The sequence below is a fragment of the Coturnix japonica genome, chromosome 5, assembly GCF_054131305.1.
Source record: "Coturnix japonica strain WE chromosome 5, WE-NBRP24, whole genome shotgun sequence".
Lineage (NCBI taxonomy): Eukaryota > Metazoa > Chordata > Aves > Galliformes > Phasianidae > Coturnix > Coturnix japonica.
The window spans coordinates 25,925,067-25,946,817 of NC_140667.1; the positions used below are offsets into that span (position 1 = coordinate 25,925,067).

The 21,751-nt window shown below is 39.8% G+C and overlaps 1 protein-coding gene across 28 annotated transcripts in view; it reads left to right on the top strand.

Moving 5' to 3' along the window:
- NUMB (NUMB endocytic adaptor protein) overlaps positions 1–21,751 on the top strand; it is an 87,054-nt gene that overhangs the window by 29,912 nt on the left and 35,391 nt on the right. For 26 of the 28 annotated variants that reach the window (XM_085548929.1, XM_085548915.1, XM_085548918.1 and 23 more), the window contains one exon: positions 15,009–15,124. The gene's annotated coding sequence lies outside the window, so the exon portion shown is untranslated. Of the gene's footprint in view, positions 1–7,677; positions 7,860–15,008; positions 15,125–21,751 lie in introns of those variants that run through there. The other 2 variants (XM_085548920.1, XM_085548912.1) reach the window with 2 other exon arrangements.

The following is a 21,751-nucleotide window of genomic DNA, read 5'->3' on the forward strand; positions in this document are numbered from 1 at the left end:
AGACTGTGTGTTGGTCCCAGAATAGCTCTCACTTAACCAGAGTTTGGGTATGTGGATGTCAGAAGGCAATCTGACTGCATGGCCTCCATTTTGTTGGTTGTTTTTTTTTTCCTGTGAAATTGATCTTTGAATTTTGAGATGCTTTTGGCAAGGAATTGATAAGAAAAATATTTATACAGTTGCAGCTGTATGGTTCTTACTCACAAAGGTACTTGATTCCAGATATCCAGATCCAAGCAGGAATGAAATAGGGTTGATTTTTATTATTAAAGGCATTGCAGCTAGTCAGCTTCCCTGTACGTGCAGCGGAGTGGCCACTGGGTACTTAGCTGAACATGCTGAAGTTATAGCGTACTTAACTAGATCTTAAGAGATGTTTTTGTTTCCTTTTAGAATAGTGATTATGGCAGTGCTGTGTGTGCACCCCATAGCCTCACATCACAAGTGGGTCTGCAGTCCAGGAGGTGATAAAAATTGAATGGAAGATTTTTGATGAACTTTGTTCAACCTGAAATTGGTCCTAAATTTCGTTCTTGGATCTTGCTGAGCACAGTTTAAACTGAATGCCAAGTGGAATGGGAGCAAACCAGTTTTCTAACAACTCTTTGAAGAGGTGATTTTGTTGCCATGAGTTTGCACAAAGCTGGTATAGTGGCTTGTACTCTAACTGCATTTTCTGAACACTTCACATATCAATCTTTTCTGTATATTAACCTATCACTACTGACAGTAGCATTTGTGAATGTAGCAATTTATTTTCTGAAACACAGATCTTTAATCCTGCTTTTCTTTATAGTAAAGGGTATACATTCCATGAGAAATTTAACCAGAACCTGTAAATATTGACATCTGATATATTCAGTCTAGATTATGTGATTTGCTTTATCATTGTCTGAAAAGTACAGTATATAAGTGCACTTACAGTCTGAATTAGGCTTTAATATAAGCAAGCTCAGGTTTGACTTGGTAAATCATCTCTGTGTTTTGCTATCATTTCCGTAGTGTTCTTTGTTATCTGATAAGTTGATATAACCTGTCTCTCAAAAATTCATAGCTGTTATCCTCCCTGTTCTCAAGTCGGATTAAAATGAGTTCTATTAAATTCATTTAAAAACTTGAACTGGAAAAAATATAGACTGTTTGCGGTCTCATCTACACGCTTTTTTCCTTCCCCATCTCAGTTTCAAATGCAGCTATCTAGAAATACAAACGGATTGCTGACACTCAATAACTGAACTAAATACAAGAGCAGGCTCATCCAACCGTCTCATTCAAGTAAACATTTTCAAGGGCTCAGCACTAAAACAAATCTCACTGAATGAGGCTTTTATGTGGTTTTCAGTAGAAATTTTCCTAAGAGATGATTGTTATGTTGTGTGTTTGCTCAATGCTGTCTATTTGCATAAACTATGAGGAAAAATAAGGAGATCGGTGCTCCATCTTGGGGCAAAATGGTAACTAAATAGCAAGGTTAAAAAAAAATAAAAATTAAAAATTAAAAAAAAAATAAAAGCACAATGAAACTCTGTGTAATGTAGGCAGTCAAGAAGTTGGGGCAAGTCTTTTTGTCAGGTGTATACTTGAGAAGATAGAATTTTGACCAGTAAAGCGGTAATTTTGTTTAGAGATAGGAACTGGTAAAGCTCACTTGGGAGCTCTGTGCTTTGTTGTTGACTTGCTGAGCAGCTTGTTCTCTGGACTTGGAGCCAATTCTCAGGAACAAGGCAAATGAGCCTACCTAGTCCTTATGTTGTAGTCAACTCCAGGCGGGTTTGGGGACCTGGTCCTAGAGACAAACAAAACCTTTGAAATGCTATAAGAGCATCAGGCATCACTATTTATTAAGCAAAAGAGTGCACTTTTCTTTGTGAACAGACCTGGTTATATTCTAATAAATTCTGATTTTCTCTATTGGAAGAAATAGCAAATATTTTGTTCTAGTAAGCCAATTGCAGGAACTTCAAAACAGAGTGGATATAGCAAATGAAAGCTTTCATACAAGAACATCTACAGAGCTTAACAAATTCACTGCTTCTAGTTTCTTGGAGCTGACGTGTTCACTGGGATTTCTGAAATGGGCTGTACTTGGTTAGAAAAGCTTCCATGTTCTTGGGCAATAATTGTTCTAGATATGTATTTGGAAAGCTAAGCAAGTAACTAGTAAAACTGCATTTATTATCCTGATCTCCAAATCTGAATGCTTGTTACTGCTTTCCTGACAGGATGTTTTGAAGGACAGTGTGTCCCTCCCTTTGGGTCAAGGCAGGACAGGGAACGGATCTTCATCCTTAGGAACTGGAGCCATTTTAAACAATGATGCACCTTTGATATATGCTTGCTTGAAGAGGAGAGTGGTATCAGCTAGGACACTTCCTCATATTGTTGTTTACTCAGAAACACGTCACTCTGAAGGCCTCAAATCTTTACAAAGTCCATGTTGCAATCTGGATTGTGTGCAGAGCTGTAATTTGTGAAAGCTTGATTTCTTGCAGACCTTTGTACAAGTCAGTTTCAAACTCTACCCTTTCCTTACAGCTACAGTTTAGCAGGCTGATTTTCACAGCCATTTTGTAAGTAGCAAGATGAATGCAGATTTTTTTTTTCCCCAATCACAGCTAACATCTCTCACGTCTACGTAGATTACTAGTAAACAACCTTGTAGTAGAATTAGAGGCTTTGTATATTTTACTTATAAATATATTTTTTGCTGGAACTTTTATTATGAATTTACTGCTGCTGAGCACCTCCTGTCTTTTATCTTCGTGGAGGTGTGTGTAGGTGCTAGGCAGGCACTGCTGCTGGATTACGTGGATTACTGCTGTTTATTGCATCGGTTTCTCAATTTGAAGGAGTGTTGCTAGTTTAATTTCAGTGACATAGATGTAGCATTTCAAGAACTACTGGACACAGGGAATGCAGGCAGTAAGTATTGTGCCAGCTGACGAACGTCAGATGTATTTGCTCACACATCTGTATGCTGCTTTCTGAACCAACAGTGGAATGGCTTTTCCTACGTGTAGCATTCTGCTTTGGGGATGTTAAACTAGAAAATCTGCCCTGAAACTGTTTTCCAAAAGAGCTGGATCCCATTTTGCCTGTGGCATGTAGTAGTCTTTCAGATAATGAGAAGGAGCCATCTTTGTGAATGAAAATGAAATGGCAAGGCTTTGTGAGGAATTGTTGTGCTATGTTCCTCCCCCCCTTCAAAATCTGTACATGAATCTGAGAGCTGATTACAATTAAAAGAGCTGTAAGAATATCTAATTGTGTTTTGTAAGTGGTTGGCTCTTTTGGGTGTGGTGTTGGGACTGAATATCAGTTTTCATAAGGGCTTAGCTTTTTCTTGGGGGGGAAAAATCCTGCTGTACTCAGAAAAACAATCGTGTCCTTTGAAGCATGAATTCACTGATGTAAAGCTATCAGCTTCCTTCAAAGCAGAAGTTTTAAGTATTGATGCTTACCAGGAATTCAGGATTTAATTGAATTGCTGACTTTGAGAAAGCCGCGTAGAGCCTAAGCTGAATTTATAGAATTGTAATAGAAAAATGATGGAAATTTAATAACGGCTAGTAATTTCAGCAGTGATTGTTATGAATTTGCAAGTAATTCTAAGTAAGTTAGAAATTCTTTTGTTGCTCTCATGGCTGCTGTAGAGCAAATCTTTAACCTTTCAAGGGATGTGGGAGAAGGACAGCAGAGGGAGCCCTGGGTGGTGGGGCGTGCAGCGATGAGAATGGCTTTTAATATTTGCATCATGGTGGTGTGTTGGCTGCTGGCATGGAGACTTTCTGTGAGTACTTACAGGGAGATGGGAGAGGGGGATGGTTATAACTGTGACTTTCCTGCTGAGTTTTTGATTTTGGTTTGTACAGAAATGAAGAGGATGATTGTCCACAATAGGGCCTTTCTGAATATAACTGCGCTGTTGTCTTTGACTTGCTGGATTGATACCATTTCAGTTTATTTATTCTAGCTAGGAATTGCTTTCTATTCTCTACTATTTTTAATGGAAAGGAGAGCAAAGCTAAGTAGTAGTAAATTTTCTTGTGCTCTGATGGTGTGTGGAGTCCCAGTACTCTGCACCTCATCGTGTGGTCGCTGAGGTGATGGGCAGCAGCAGGGCAGGGTGTGCTGCGCTGAGGCGTGAGGGTGTGTTGCAGCCTCTGCTGCCAACACTGGGGTTCTGAAGACCTTTGTCATCACTGTGATGAACATACAGTCCCAGTCCAAATTCCTCTTTAAGCCATAATCCCAAGTATGATAGCAATGTGGGTTGATTCAGTTCAGGCAGCTTTGTAATGTGTGGGTGAAGGAAGTGAGATAACGTTGTGAGAGCTCAGCATTATTTTGCAGTGCAACTGGAGGTTACAAGTGAAGTGAGGTACTGGACCCCGTGTACCTTTTACTTGTAGTACTAGGACTTGATTTTTATACTTTGTTTACCTCAAGTCTGGCATGAAATTCTTCTATCCAGCATTTGCCTGTAGGGCATACAGATACATTCACTATGAGTGAATGTGTTCAATGCATAATGCTTTGATATATGTCTAAATACTAATTGATTGTGGGGGTGGGTATTTCCTGATATCTAATAATGGCTTAGATTTACTCACCAGTGGTCAGGAAATACCAACTCCAGATTAGACTGAGTTCAGTTATCTTAAAAATGTTTTAAAGGTATTTCAGTGTCCATCTAAATGTGGTATGTTGACAGGGATGTTATGTGCCTAATGGCATCTTGTTTTGGTGTGTAATTTTAGAATAAGTCCTGGAACGTGCTTTCTGTGTGCTGCATGTTTGTTGTCTTGCTATCACTGCCTCCACCTCTTGGGCAGCAGTCTCACTGTGTTGCCTAAAATCTGACGTGACTTCTGTAAATGGAAGAGTTGATTTTGTATTCTCAAATTAAAGAATAATTGCTAACATTCCCCCTGCTTGGCAAACACAATTGAAAACTATATGTAAGTAGCACAGCATGTTTCAGTGCAAGTTTAAAAATGTCTTTTCAGGTTGATCAGGTTCCTTCCTCTGTGCCCATGGCAGTGGTCATTGTGTGCATCCATTAGGAAGCATTTTTTCCCCCCTTGAGAGAGTTGTGAATTGTTTTATTCCTAAATGATCTTTATGATATAAGCGTTCTTCAGTTTCTGTATTGATCTGATGCTTGTATGTAGTTCTGTGCCAATGACAGAAAGTTAAAGTGCTGGTATCAGAGAAGAACGTTGGTCTCTCTCCCCCTGTATCTGTATTGAAGGAGGTACTTGTTTTGCTTCTTGTACTCTTTCCTAATGTAGCTAAAATGCCTTTTAGACGTGCATTGGGTTTTCACAGACACTTGTAATTTTTGTTCTTTAAGGTGCATTACCAGTCTTTTGATATGGTTAAGCAGATGCCATGATAAACTTCAGATGTCTATTTAAGAGATCTTGAAAGATAAAATACCAGGAAGTCTGAGTAATGTTTCCTTTTTAATGTCATTCATCCTGCTTAGCTCCGTTTAGATAAAGATGTGTCTCCTCCTTGCAGGAAAGGGCGCAGAGATGATAAGGCCTTCTGTACCAGCCAGTAAAGTGAACTGCTCAGATGAACCAGATGCGAAGAATACAGTAGATGGTGGCTAACAAACTTAATAGCTGTGGATATAAAATCAAAGCCAACCCCCCAACATACCCTCAACCCAACCTGCTGGTGATCCACTATGTTATTGTTACTGTATGGCTTGGCTTTTTTGTGTGTGTGTGCTGGGTTTGGTTTGTTTTTTTTTGATATTAAGAACACTCTCAAAGGGCCTGAAATTTCAGATACTCTTTATTGTACAATGTAATGCTATTTAAAAGCACTTCCCAATTTATGAGTATGAATTCATTAGTTACTCTTCTGCAGATTAGTACTCAGAATTTGGAACCTACAACGTGTTTTTTGTGTATATATATATATATATATATATAAAAGAATGGTGAAAAAACTCATTGTTCAGTGCAAGACTGGAGTCTTAATCTTTACTTACATTCAATACCTCATCTTGTTTTTGAAGATCCTTGTAAAAGATTAGCTTTGATACAATTGCAAGGCAAAATCAGTCGTTTGTTTCTAGCTGTGCCGTTCTGCTGCTGTGGGTCTACATTAATACCTTTATGTGAGAGGCAGTAATCCAGGGAAGCTCTCTTGTCAAGTATTTGCGTATGCGTAAAGGGATGGGGTATTTTGCAGAAAGCATACATAGAATAGAGTGATGTGATGTGTCCTTTTTCTGTGTGTGCAGTGTGTTTGTTAGTAAGGGTGAAGCATATTTTCAGGGGATGGCAGCAGAATGTTGCTTCCTGCAGTAGAATGAGCTGCTGCATGGCTGTCCTTGCTCTTCTGCTCTTCTTGGTGAAGCAGGCTCCTTACAGCAGGGTGGGTGCTCTAATCTTCAGGTAGGAATTCCAGTAGTGTTCCAGCTCTTCCAGGGTACGTGCATGTTATTACTTGTTTCTAAAACCAGCAGTATTTTGGATTTTTGTTAGGAATCTGCTCTTCTCATAATCAAATGGAGGGCTTGTATGTTCATACAGGGATCTACTCCTGTGCTTGCAATCCATTGTACAGGCCTTAGCCTGCATCTGGCGTAATGAAATAACTTCAAGAAAACTGAATGAAAATGCAAAGGCTGACTTATATTGAGCAATCTTACGAGTTACTTTTAGAGCTTATATCTGGCATTAGAACAAGTCTTTGTAAATTGTTTTTGTAGGTGTGTGCTGAACAATAAAGTAGCTTTATCAATACAGCAAAGCTGAGTATTGCAGATAAAAGGATTTTTGAATAACACTTGATTTATAGAAGTAAACATACTGTTTTGTGAGAGCTTATTTGAGAGCTCTCTGTTGCTCTGTTTCTTGCCAGTTGTTTTCAGATTTTTTTTAGGTTATCAGCAAACGCAGCTGGAGCTGACTGAATCTTCCTCATGACTCAAAGACAGTGGGAAATGAGGTGCTGTGCTGTAGAGAGGCAGGTAGCTTGCAGTGGCCTCTTCTGCTGATGGCATGATTGTTGCATTGCAGAAGAGGTGTGGTGGCACGGATGGCATTGCATAGGTCATAGTACTCAAGAAGAGAACTGTGTTGCCTGCTAAAATCCACTGGTTTCTGTTCTCCATCACAGAAGAACAGAGTTTATGAGCACGTGTACTGCAAAACTATAACATGAATATAATGTAGTATATTTTTAATGTTGTATAGACAATATAAGTGCTACTTTTGGTGCTATGTTGTGAATGGCTGTTGCTGTAAGCTGTGCTAGTTTTTGTGGCGTGGGATGGCTGCTGCTTCTGATAGACATCCTCATGGATTGCTATTATAACACTGTCTTTGAAAATGTTTGCTTGTGAATCCGGGTCTCTTAGAACTGATGTAAATGCTACCAAAACCTAGGTTAAAGCAAATAGCTGGTGACTGCTTTGGTTTATGTGTATCATGGTATCTTGGAGATGTGAGATAGGCTGCAGCTAGTCATAGCTGGCAGCACAGTCAGTGTAGCTATTATTTTTTGACCTGAGGTCACATCCAGCTTGTTTAGGCTTCCCAGAACTATTTCAGGGAACCTGACCCAGAAAGTAGACTGGGAAGGCCCTTCCTGTTGTGTGCTGCTTCTGTGCATCTACCATGAGGGGATGTGGGCGGCATAGGGAATGCAAAGGGAGTGTCTCAGGCTGTCCGGCAGTGTGTCATGGCTGTGTTCTCGCATTTTGCTCTAGCTGTTTTTTTGCTATGAATATTGAGGATTATATTACCTGTTTTTATTTATGTGTAGTGCAACAAGCCAAGACTGTGTGGGGAATAATCATTGAAGTTCTTAAAACAGCAGGCACTTTTCACATGGTAAGTTAAGTACTACAGAAACCAATGACTGCATTTTATAGATAAAAGTGAGAGTCCATAGGAGGTTTTTTTCTCAAATCCTGGGTGTGCTGGATTCAAATCATGAAGATATTTGTCCGCCCTTCTGACTGAACTACTTACAACCGTGTGCTCTGTTCAGCTGTCTTTGACCAGTTAAGCACTGCTGATTCTCTGAACTAAGTTGGTGAATGTCTCCTTCATTCCTGAAAAACTGAATGACCTATTTGGTGGGAGCTCTAAAGTTAGATTGTGTGTGAATTTCTAGGCACTGTGAGGAAGTCTATTCCTTATTTTAAATGGGCATCCTAGTATAGCCGAGGGGCTTGGCTTTTCATCTGAAGATACCTCTACTGAAAACTTAATTCAGTGAGATCATTAAATAATATTCATAATTGTATTCTTGGTGAGAATATTTAACCAATTAACTGTGTAGTCAGAAAATCAATTTCTGGGTACTGATAGACTGAAGCAGTTTGAATCTTTGAAATGTGTTAAATAAGTGCTTTGTCTTTTAATGTTGTACTTAGAAGGGCAGTTTGGATGTTTGTCCAGTCAGAAAACATGGGCTTGGATTTTGAACATCACAGAATATATTCATTACACTAATCCACAGTTCTGTTCATGTTCCAAATCCATTTCTTTGTGATGTCTGCCAGTAGTTAACCTCTTTAAAACTGTTTGAGGTGTCACTTTGCAACATTTGTGCTGGCTATGAAGTAGCTCTACGCTTGTTTTGTCTGTATTTCTGTAGGTTTTTCTCCTCAGACCTAGGAGATAAGTGAAGTCAGTAATGTGTGCAATGGCTGCTCCCATAATCCACAGATAATCTTTATTATAGGAATTCAAAAAGCTTGTTTCCTTTATTCCCCATTCCCAAAATAATTATATGAAGGAGAATTGGTGCCAAAGGACTTGGTTCTGGATAATAAGGTTGTTCAAATCTTTTTGAATGTTATGCTTTATTAGACAGATGCAGGAGGGTGGAATTGCTTTATCTGCTCAGCAGTGGTGATCAAATCGACTTTTATCTCATGCTGTTTGAAAACTTTTGAAGATTAAGCTCAGTTATTTTGGAAGTTGACTTGTGGATGTTTGTATTAATGAAATGTATGGGCTCAGATTGAGTGCATTATCAAGTTATTAACCTATAGTAGGATTTTAACTTTTTTACTGCAGAAACAGGGTGGGAATGGGGTGGGGCAGCTGCTGCATTTACAGCCGCTCTCTGGCACAGAAAGCATGGAATGGCTGTTAGCAGCAGATGCAGGTTTGTAGCACAAAGATAGAGCTGAGGGCAGGCTGCTGGTGCTCCATAGCTTCCACAGTGTTGTCAAGCACATCCTTGTGCCTTGTCTTAAGAGGCAGCCTGATACCAGCTCTCTTTTCACTCCCTGCACCACCACCACACCTCCCACCCCCCCACCCCACACACGTAGTAAATTTGCCTCCAGCCCTAACCTCAGATTTCTGTCAGCCTTATCTAGCTTTTGGGCGGCTCTCATTGGGTTTGGAGTGCACAGACCTAGAGATAGGCTGCTTCCCGTATCTCCTCCTCTTCCTTAATTTTATTCTGCTCTATGTGCAGTTATCAGCTGGGACTCTTGCATATGGCTCTAATCTCCTGTATCTATGGAATTAGGTGTTTATAGCAAGTTGGCTGAAGTAGATGACTCCAGTGGTGAGAAACTGAGTGCATACTGTGATTCCTCTTATGTCTATGTCAGTGAGCAACTGTAGAGTTTTGGCATGTGTTGCATTCCTGGGTGTGGTTGTAGCACAATGCAGGGCAGTCGTGGTTATCTTGGCTTTGTTACAGCAGCTCATCAAAGCTTAGAGGTTCACATTGTAGGCTCTGGAAAACTATGTAAAGCCTTTCATTCTTGACTGAAATTTTGGTGTCCTTTATCTTTAGCTCTTCTTTTTTTGGTAAGATTTGAGAGAAAGAAGTTACATGAGTAGTAAGAAACACCTCACTGTGGTTTGTTTTCTTTTAAATATCATAGCGGGTAGGAAAAAATGGTTTCGGACATAGTTGTGGTTGTTTTTCAGCTTCGAGGTTTAGAATCCTAGTCATGCTGTTTTCTCTGGTGTGGATTCAGGATTAAGGAAGCTTCATTTTATGATGTTAGGGTGTATAGTCTACTTTCAGTCATTGCAAATGTTGAACCTTGAGAAACATCTGAACTGTAAACGTGTTGGCCAGCATAGAACTGAGCTGTGAGTTAAAACTGAATGCCGGACTAGATATGAGAGAGAAAATGAGGAGTGAGCACAGAAAATGGAAATCCACAGTACCTGTCAAAATGGCACATGGGCTGCAGCCCCTTCTTGTAACAGGGAATTCCCAGCAGGAGCGTCAGTGTGACTGTTCTGGAAACTGCTGTCACTTAGTAGTGCTGGCATCACTCAAACTCGAGATTTGCAAAAGCTAAGAAAGTTTCTGTTGTCATACATTGGGTACTTCATGGAAATGTTTCTACGTAATCCTTGTGTGGACAGAGTTGTGAGTCAGCTTCCCGTGGTCTTACTTCATGAGAGAGGGACAGACAGAGGAAGATGGAAGAAGAGAATAAGATGTTTTCCCACGTGGCCTTTTCCTTTATAGAGTTTGTTTTTTTTTTTTGTCATAGACAGTGAGGGAACAACAAAATAGAAAACTCATTCAAATATATGAGCTCTTTACTAGCCACAGAAGAATACAAATGGAGTGACAAACTAGGCTGCTCTTGCAAGTTCTAACCTTACTTATTTTGAAGTTAAGGCTTCTTTCATGTCATTTATTTATGTGTGGCAAAACGTTGAGTGTAAGTAACTGAGAAGCACGTTATTGCATGGATGAATGATCTTTCTGTGTAATATTTATAAGTTTGCACACTTTGCCTAACAGCTGGAAAAAAACAGTTTGACGTAACTCTAAAATGTCCTTGGTGTGAAATCTGAGTAAAGGCAGTTTGTGGCTTCCAACAGCCTTTCTGAGACATGCAATTCAAATGGCTGTAGTCACTTGCATAATTTTACTGTCATGAGACTAAATTGGCCCAAGAAACATGTAATAGATGTTTGGATCTCCTTATTTTTGCCAGCTCTTTGATGCTGCTTTTTTTGAGTAGGTTTCCATACTCTCAGTCTTGATGCTGGGAAATTAATGTGATAAAATGCTTATATTTACGAGAGAAGGCTTTATATAAATGCTTTCGGCATCTCTGCTGCGGAGAGCAAGGCTGATACAAATGTTGAAAGAAACCTATTTTAGGAGATGAGAAGCTCTGTACTTCATGTCTGAGCGTTGTCCTCCCAAGAAATAAGCTGCCATAAGCAGTGGTAGCTGGCTGGTGCGGTGTGCCTGGCTCTTGAATGCTGCAGGGAAGGTGTTGCTGTGCAGGTGAACTCAGGAGGTGAAGCACCCAAAGTCAGCAGTTGGATACACAGCTTGGATGCAAAATTCAGACACCCAGCTGTGTCTTCAAGTTTGGAGCTGTGCTCCAGCAGTCAGCTTGGTTTAGCAGCAGCATACCATCCAAGTATGTATTCAAACTGAGAAGCAACAGAATGAACACGGAGCGGAGTAGGGTGGCACTGTAATACAGCTAACTGGTGCCTGGTAGACAGCCAACCTTATGGTGCAATAGAAGTTATTCTTTTAGTAGTATGACGTGTACGCAACTGTCTGTGCTAGGATACGATCGTGGAGAGAGTGTACTGCATCTCATGTAGTCATCCTTTGGTACTTTGGCCATGTACACTTTACAAGATAGTAGTTGCCATGAATTGAGGCGGTGCCGGCATCAACAGCAGTGCAGTTTGTGTGGACCCTTTGCCATGTACGCTTATGTTATCAGGTCAAGTGGGATGTGACATCAAGGGGAGGTAAGGTGGTGGTTGTTTCCCTGGGTCTGTGGTCAGGATCAACTTGTGTCAACTATCTGTGTGCATTCCCTGCTCCAAAGTTCACTCCTTGAGTCTAGTAAGGTAAATTGTAATGTACATAGAGCAGTTATGGGATAACTAAGGAATGAATAATTGTGATTCCCTGTAAAGGGAGGTGGTGTTGTCTCCCACGTAGCTGTAATACCATTCTAATTGGTGCTGTCCTTGTTACCAGTGCCCTACACGCTGCCTAACATGTGAAGGACAATTGCATGTTCTGTAGGGAACAGACTGTTTTATACAGTTTCCAGGCTTAGAAAAGGAGAACAGAAGGCACTGTTGAGAATAGTGATCTATGAATAGAGTAGTTATACTAGGGTCATCTGTAAGAATAATTGAGTTTATTCAGTGTGCTGCAGTAATCAGTGGACTCTGTGACTAGTCACTGATGGAGGTAATGCAGTTCTGACTTCTCTGCTGGTTTGAATCTGGCAGTGTGCACTTAGTCCCCATTGTGCCTGCCTGCTGCTGGGTGCTGCCTGTCACATCGCAGGTGTTTTTAGCCTGCTTTCCTGCTCGTCCTGGTTTGTCTCCCAGCTCAACTGCCAACCCAGGAAGGAACTGTCTGCCATGGAAGTAAGTCGTGGTGCTGAGAGCAGGCAGTGACACCGCATCCCACCTCACAGCAGAGCAAAGCCTCTGCTGTTTCTGTTTCAAACGTTTTAGTACCAGGAGTGGAATCTGTTGCTTGCTGCTGCAGTTATTCATCCTCAGGCAGTGTGTGATATGGTGATGGTAGAATCTGAATGTTCGGGTACTCAGAGGAAGCTTCTGAGAGTAGCGAGTTGACTACTTGCTCGATGCTCTGCTGGGCCTGGGAGATCCAGTAGCAATGAACAGTGCTGTGGGTGTGGGGAGGCAGCCGCTGGATGCTGGCCAGGTGATATTTCTGTCTGTGCTGAGCCTGAAGCTTCATTGATCGCTCTAATGAGCATGAGGCAGAGTGAGAAGGAAGGCAGTTTTCCTGGGTGTTTCCTGTTTGGCTTTCCATGCTCCTCTGCCAAGCAATTTAGAGCTGGGAAGATGACAGCTATCTCTATGATTCAAGAGGCTGCAGCAGCCCCATGATGACCAGCTTGCATTACTTCTGGGCTGTGCCCTCTGTGGCACGCTGTGCCAGCAGGCCCTGTGCAGCACAGTGTGGGGCTGTGTGTATTGCAGTAGATGACTGTAACTGTCTTGTGAGTAATTAGATGGCTAATTTTCATTCAGCTTTTATTCAGGTTCTTTAAGTTCATCAGTAATTGCTGAAGCCTGCAACACCAGACAATTACAATGCTGATAGCTGCCCCTGCTTTACTACTTCTCCAAAGTAACAGGCTAGGCCAGTCTATATTGGTAGGTGTTCAGTAGCAGTCCAGTATGCACTATTTCTGTAGATCTCTTGATCCTAGCTGACAAAATCTGCTTTGGATGTGTCTAACTTACTTCAGCAGGTGTTCCTCCTTGTAATTGTCTTTTCATTTGATGATGTTGCGGAATAAATAGCAGCTTATTCTCTTCTACTGTTTTTTTTCTTTGAGTTTGCCATCTATCGGTAAGTCAGTGCCAAAATAAATGTGGTGATTTAGAATCTTGTAAATGGGAGAGCAGCTGACGTGTTGTGATGGCTTAGGAGCTTTGTGGCCGTCCATGGCTTGGGGATTGTGGCATTGGCGAATGGATCTCAGCTGCTTACGTGGATACACTGGGGAAACTGAAAGGGGGCAGCAGCATTTTGAGCTGTGTGTCCTTACTTTGTTTTGAACATGTGATTAACTGACTGTTAATTGCTGTTGATTAAATGTCATGTCAATACTGAGTGCTGCACTAAGAATATGGAAACATTTTTGTTAATCTCTGGATCTTGCAGACAATTTCAGCACAGATTATTATGTGAGAGTTAATTTGAACTGTTGGTGTCAGGAGTCACATTATGGCCTTTTCTTAAAATTGATTTGAATGCCAGTACAACATGCAAGGAAAACAAACATGCAAAGGCTTGCACTGGCTTTTAGAACATGTTTGTGTGTAGTAATTGTCTGTATTGTAGTGCAAAGTCCATGCTGATTTTAAGAGATAATAAAGCTTGGTTGTTAAGAAATGGATTTAATATGGGGAGCAGAAAGGTAACAGAAGAAAGCTGAAGATTCCAGTGTCTTGTGACCAGCAAGGTGGTGCAGCAGGGCTGAATCCCTTACTCTCTCAGGCTAAGCCAAAGACTTAGTTTCTATGTTAATTTACCTCAGATTTAATTCTGAGTGGAAGTTGAAATGCTGATGCGTGCTGTTGCAGTGCACTTGGTAAGCAAGGCAGTTTTATTACTTTGAAGCAGTTGTCTTAGGTAATGAAAGGGGATTTTATTCTCTCCCTTTCTCTACTAGAGGTTGTTATAGTGGACTAACTGGTTTAAATGTGGTCTGTAGAATGGAATTAAACTGTTGTGATGTTGGGAAGGACAAGTATTTTGACTAAATTGTTAGGTACTCATGTTGCTCTTGTTTCATGATTAGTATTATTTTCCTTAAAAGCAAACACAATTCCACTTCACTGTCATGGAAGAGTTTTATAATTATTAATTCGATATTGTGCATAAAAAATTGGAAATTATGTGGTAACATTTGTCTACTTAGGTGATAGTGTTTTCATTTTTAAGTATGCTTAAATTAGGTATGTATGACTTTAAACTGCTTTTTCTCTCCACTGAAGCTAAAGGGGCTCTAAATAACCATTTGGGTGTGTACTCCTGAATTTAATGGTGTGTCAAACTGTCTTGATGTTTTCAATGATTATTTAATTGTGGATCACAGTATTAGTGTATATTAGCAATAATGTGATACTCATGATAGTGACTGTAGTGAAACTGGTAACTTCCGTGAAATGAAATGTTTGAGTGTGCTATCAGTAGTGAAGGTGAGGTTGTAATAGCAGTTAAATTTATGTCCTAGACATCCATAAGCACAAACAGTTGTATCTTCACCAGTAAAAGGCCATAAACAACTAGAAACAGGGAGGGAGTGCATCTGTTTATAAAAGCCAATCTGAAAACCTTAATATGGAGGGTTTTTTAATATTTAAAACAAAACAACATCAAAAAAACAACCCTTAAATGCAGTCTTTCAGTCCCTTAATACTCTTGGGCCAACACCTCATTCTTTGTTTGCCCCATTGGCATTTTTAGCCCGTATTGAGCCTGACTTGATCTTTCTGTTTCTTTCTCAGCCCATAGGTTCACATCTTTTCCTGTATCCATGGAGTCAAGGTTATAGCTCCAGGAGAAGAATTTTGCAAGAGGAGTTTTAAGAGAAGTACTACTGGTGGACCAGAGGAAAAAAAACGTAAGTCACCCTGTCAACATATTCTTGTTGCAATATGAAAGTTATGTTCTGGTAACTTTGACTCCATGGTACTTGGAATTGTTTTTGTCACAGATTATATCGACCAGTTTTGTTTTGTTTTTAAGATAAATCCTTTTGAAATACATCATCTTTCCTCTGTTGTTGCATCTGATTTTCCAAAATCACTGTGTAAGCAAGCCATTGAAGTTGTGCTTGGATCTTCTTACAGTTCTCACAGTAGGCAGATGTGAGAAACATGAGGCATGAAATGAAGTTTTATGTGCTGTGTAATCATAAGGAATACGAATTGTGCATGGACAGAATGGTACTGAAAAGCTGGTATTGTGTTGAAGAATCCCGATTAGACAGTTGGAACAGGGAATATGGTGACAGGTTTCTCAGAGGGCTTGTGAGTTCTTGGCAAAGGAACATATGGGTTGTATTAGAATCTAGAGAGGATGTGGAGTATTTTTAAACGTATTTAACTGGTTGTGACTTCACCGGTTCTGTCATTAATATCAGGAGAATTCAGAAAACACTGCATCCTGTGTGCTTAAAAGAACATGGGTTTAGTTTGTATCTGATTTAATTAAGCTATCTTCTGATTTGATTACATTTGTGTAAAGCAAACAGATTTGAGAAGTAATGCTATTAGTTCCAGACGATGTTTTGCAAAGAGCTATTATGAGAAAACAGCTATGAAACAACTCAGACTTGCAGTGGACAGGTGTACAACTGTTGACACGAATTCCTAATGTAATAAATAAGAACTGTATTTCTTGTGAAGAAAAATTTGTTCTTATTAAGGGGTGACCAAAAGTTCTGACTGCCAGACACAGTGAGTGTATCATTTCTCTGGGGTTATTTACATTATCAAAAGTCACTGTTTTCCACAAAAGCTTGACAAAGACCTTCACAGTTTCCCTTTGAGTTTTAAATTAATATTAAAAATGCCTTTGGTAACAGTTAATCTTCTTGTTGCGTTGGCTGCAGACAAAAGCGTGGCTGATTTAGTGTGAATAAGCTGAAGAAAATGTAGAGATGAAAGGATCTTAGTTACATTTACTCAACTGCTGGAGGATGGGAGCAAGTGAAGTGACTTGAATTGCCTACAAGAGCTGCCACGTGGTGATGGATTTGAGTGCTCGTGCCTTAATAAAATGGAGGCCTCTATTGCCTTGTTTGCATACTGAGAGCTCAGTTTTTTCTCATACATGCTTCATGGCAGTTTAAGCAAACTTTGACTTTTCTAATTGAGACTGACTAATACATGTGTGGTTTGTTGCCATACTAATTCAGATTCAGTGAGCTATCTGTAATGCACAAATTCCTGTGCTTGTTTTTGCTTAGATGTGTTTAGCAGTAGAAACTTCTGCTTCTGTGGGCTTGGGAAAGAGAATTTCTTACCGCATACAGTGAGCCTGCTCCTGTTGGTCTCTCTGTGGCCAAATACCAGCAGCTCTGGCATGATGCTGTGAAAGACGGAGCACGGAGTTTCTGGTGAATGGACACGGGCTTGTGAACTGGGCAGGCTTGGAACAAGGGCTCTGCAGCTCAGTGTTCCAGTATTCTTAGAGAGAATTCTCAGGGAGAATTATTCTTCTAAAATCTGTAATGTTTTTTGTTTGCAGAACATCTTGGGGCAGGGAATAATTCAAGTTAATTGCATATCATGAAAGTATTCCTCTTTTATTTAGAAATTTGGACTGCTGTAGAATTCAGTTGTTTGTCCCGAGTTTCTAGATAGTAAGAACTGGAAATTTCATCATTACCTCAGAAAAGCAACTTGCTTGTGGGAAGAGCTACAGAAGGGGTAGTGCCAGAAAATGATCAAGAAGGACCTTTGTACCTAACCTCTCCTTGTCCAGAAGCAGTCATGTAGTTTTAATTCTTGTTACCCTTTTGAACCTTTTTGTTTGATTTCAGGAAGGGTGAAGTAACTACAAGATCTGTGCAGTATTAAAGATGAGTGTAGCCTGTTGGCTTTTTTTTTGTGTGTGTGTAGTGGCACCTTTCTGGTTTTATTCTATTCCTGTTAAAGTAACTTGTAATACTGTTCACTTACTTGACAGTGACACTATCTATTTGTAGAGGACTAAACATTCAATTCCAATTTACTGTTATTTACAGTTAAGCAGTGTTCTTTTTTTTCCTTGTGCTTTACACTGCTGTTTTTATCACTGTTGTTCCTTCTTATGAGATCCTCTTGTCCTTTCTACAATCAGTCTTAGTTAATCTACTCCAGAGCATTTTGCATCAGCCAAAAAGTCATTTAACTATTCACTTTTGAGAGCACACGTGAATATAGCAAAAATAGCTGTTTAGAGCTGGGATCCCTGTGTTGCTTCCTGTTCTGCATCCCAGCATGCTGCTGTCCTTGTAGATTTACCTGGTTTGATTTACCTGCCTTTCTGTAGATACCATTCTTGCTAACAGACTTCTCAACGCTGTGATCCATTCCTTCTGTAGATGTCTCATAAAGCCAATAAAGATGTGTAGCTTACTGTTCCAAATACATCCAGAATGTGGGCTGTGCAGGCTGATGGATTGGACTTCAGGCAGTGCAGAGCACTGTTGCTGGCTCAGTTCTCCAAAATGCTGTGACTTTCACCTTCATGTAATGCACATCTCTTCTCTGGAACATAAAGCCTCAGTATGGGTATACCTATTTTTACCCCGATGAAATAGACTCTACAAGTAATCTGATTTAGTGTTTGGTTTCTTCCAATTTCTGCTGTCACTTTTAATCCAGAACCAAAAGAATTTGTGCCTTCACATGTTACTGACCTAACAGTAAGAAGGTAACAATCAGATCAGTAGTGCAGAAGTATCATTTGTTGTTATTTGACCTTTGGTGCTTATAAGCAGGAGATGTTTGCCATACTGGCTACAATTCTGTCTATTCGAACATGGTTCTCGTGGTTGTGAAATACTCACTGGTACTACTGAAGTAACTCCAGTGTAAAAACCTTAGATTTATGCAACCTATTTACCAACAAAGTGGGTTTGTTTAAATTGTGAAAGATATTTTCTTTCAGTAGTGAAAATGCATTTGTGTTTGTTGGTGCTGATGGTTTCAGACTTTGGATCCTGGACATGCACAGTTAAAAGAAATCTTGTCCCATTTATTTATTTTTTTTCTAGACCTTTAAGTTCTTTTTCTTAAAAACAACAAAGAAAAAAACCCAAACAACAAAAAAGAAAAATCTAGTATGTTTTCTAAGTTTGACATGTGCTTGGAAAGATGGTTTTTGAACCTGGAATGTTCTTCTTTCAGAACTGTTTTGAAATCCAGGAATTAGCTGCCCTAAATGTAAATGATTTACTTGGAAGAGGAATGGCTTGGTTAGTTAGCATTCGTCACATGCATCCCGATGAGCTGCAGAACAGACTTGCATGAACTGCTTTCCACAATGCACAGCTGGTGTTTTAGGAAACCTGTACTTATTTTCAGTTGGTTTAGGTGGTGTGATTCGACCAGCTTTGTGTAGCTCGTTGAGATGTGCTTTTTGCTTGGTTAACAGTTGGTTGCAATGTAATCACCTGTAACAGAATGATTGCTACATTGTACCTCTGCACCAAAACCTAGAAGCAAATTGGATGGGGATGTAGTCAGAGCTTGCGTTGCCTGTGGAGTCTGAACTGGGACATCTGCTTTAGAACAGTCACTACTGGAGAAAATGAGGATTGTTTTTCTTGTATTTGTTGAATTTCTGCACAAGAAGGGGCAGGTGGTTTGTTTGGCTGATAAGAAGGAACACGATGCCTTAGGAATATCTTCAGTCTTAGAGTGATCGAACTTGTATTTCTCTGTCAGCTCAACATTTGAGAGTCTTGAAAAGGGGGGCTGCTGTGCTGGTACTTCTGTTGCACACTGTTGTAGAACACTGAACTGTGCTGCTGTGGCATGCAGATAGCTGTTTGAATTGACTGGCATATGACCTTAAAATATTCTGAGCTTTAGGTCGGGATGTGCAGTAGCTGGATGTTTTAGCCACCAACTGTTAATAGTGCGTTGGAGTACAATTTATGATTTCATTTCCTGGTATTTCATAAGCTGTGTGCAATTTTTAACTCTGCTTTTTGCCAGTAAGACCATGTTGTTTTAACATTTTCTTTTATTCACCCTCAGCTGTGATGCAGGAAAAAAATGAAATGGAGTGCTTGGAAGCAGATGTAGAGTTTTCATATGATGGGTTACCTAAGCTGAGGTGTGAGAGCACAGTCTGATAGATACTGGCATCTTTATGGACTGCAGCTGTTTCTGAATTATCAGATTGGCTGTTTTAAAGGTGCCTACTTCTGCACCCTGAGGACAAATGTCAGCTTTCAGGAGATAGCCAGTACCTCAGCTTGAGGTGAGGTCAGAACATCATGGTTTCTAAGAACACCATCAGGTAAATGGATGTGATGATTACAGCCCAGATCCCTTTGGACTTGTTTAAGTCACTGCAGGCTGCAGTTTCAGTTGTATTTTCAGATACAGTCTAAACATTACTTCCACAGCTGGAAGGTGTGTCACAGAAACAGTCCGAAGTTTCCCAGGTTGTGACATGTGCAATATTCTGCAGCTGATACGCTGATTTCAGTGATTTTTTTTTTTTAATTGCCAAACACTTTTATTTTTCTGCAACAAGGAAAATATCCCAAACTGAAGCTCTAATAGCAATAATGAAATATATTTATTATGAGCTCCTACTTCATCTTTGTGTATTTTTGTGTCTTAGAATACTTACTTGTGTTACATTATTTGATCTTAATTGGGTAATGAAAGGGTAAATGGGTTGGAAAGCCACGTGTTGAATACTGTGGTTTAGTCATACTGGATTGCGTAAACTGGGCTGTTAACGTTTTACTGAGAATGCTCATATGGTTACATGCCTTCATTTGCTGTAGTGTGACAGTGCTGGATTTAATTAGATATTGTGGGATCTAAACTTATAAAAAGGCTCAACACTGTATTCAAAACTTGACACGTGGAATGACCTTTTCTTCCTTAGCAGATAAAGGTACTCTGTGTTCTCGTGCTGGGTGAATAATTGCAACAAAGCTGCTGTAGCAAGTTTGGCTAACTTTTATGGTAGAGTTTGAAGAGATAGAGCATTACAATAAGGATTTTTCAGAGAAATAAAACTTCATCCTTACAGCTTTATAATAGTCACACTATTTACCTTGGCTGCAGTATGTTTACTTGTCTGCCTCACCACTTGTAAGTGAAACATTCTTATGCAATCATCTTGACTGTGCATTAGAAAGCAGAATAGATCTGAACTTTTAATATCATTGTATTTGCACTCCTTCTACAGGCAGATACGCCTGCCAAAACTAAGTCTTGTCACAAGACTTGAAATAAGCACGTTTCCTCATTGATGTCATCATGTCCTGATTCTAAGGTTTCCAGTAAGGTTAAAGTATCAACAGCATTCTGAACTTTACAAGAAAAAGCAATGCGGAATATTATTCTGAAATGTGAAAGTTGAGGCTATTTGTACTTCTTGGTGTGGATGGACTCCTACAAATTTCATAGTAAAATTAATGTTTTTGTAATGCTCAAAGGTAGCTGTTAGATATGAGTCTGAGGACAGGTGTGACTAGGATATGCTCACACGAAAGCACAAAACCACAGTTTTCTGAGGATCCAAATCTTCACAGCCATGTTGAGAAATGCTTCTGATTTGTTTCTCTAAGAAGTTAAGTGGAGCAAGCATATTTTCATTTATGATATCAAGGTAACTAACATGTTCTCTTTGGTCTAAAATATCAAGTAAATCTGGAACAGTCTTATTCACAAACTTTGATATGAAGACAAAAAACACTAAATCTAACAAGTGCAGATGAAATAACCTTTATTTTTCCTTTACTTTGGAACGAAGAGCAACATTAAATGGACTTCTGTTGGTTTTGTTTCTCTCAGTGCTGAAACTGAGTGGTTGCTTCAAGTATGAAAATCGGTTCTAGGCAGTGCCGCTAGCCTAAAATCTAACCATTTAATCTTGTGAATGCAGCTCAGGTACCAGTTGTTTTGCCTGCGGATGCTTTACTTTGAATCAGCTTGTAGCAGCAACTGCTCTCAGGGAAACATTTATGCAGAATATAAATGAAGCGCTTATCTGAAGGCATGGCTGCGTGAGTTAACTTGTGCAAGGCAAGCCAAGCTCCAGTTTGCATCATCAGCAACTCGCATGTGATCCAGCTTTAGTTAATGTGCAAGTGTGCTCATCTCGCATTGAAGGGTAAATTATTGGCTTGCATTTCTTGGAGGATAAAAGTAAACATATTGGTAAAGCAGAGTAGCTAATAAGGCATGAATAACATGCATATCTACCATGTAGTAATTTGTTCTGTAGCCATTACCTGGTGGTGCACAAGGCTGCGAAGCCAAGAAAATTTCATCCAACATGCACTTTTCTCAGTTTCTCTGTCTCTGTGCTGCCTTAGTTGTCAGTGAACTGAGTTGGGTTGGAATGAGACCTTTACAAGGGGTGGCAGAGAGAACAGCAGTACTCTCCTCAAATGGTTCTTCCTGCAGAAAAATAGCTTATTAGCTGTGTTTTCTGAATGTTAAGTATATATCAATGATTTTTGAGCACCAGATATATCCAGTAAGAATTTCAGCATCTAAGTGCG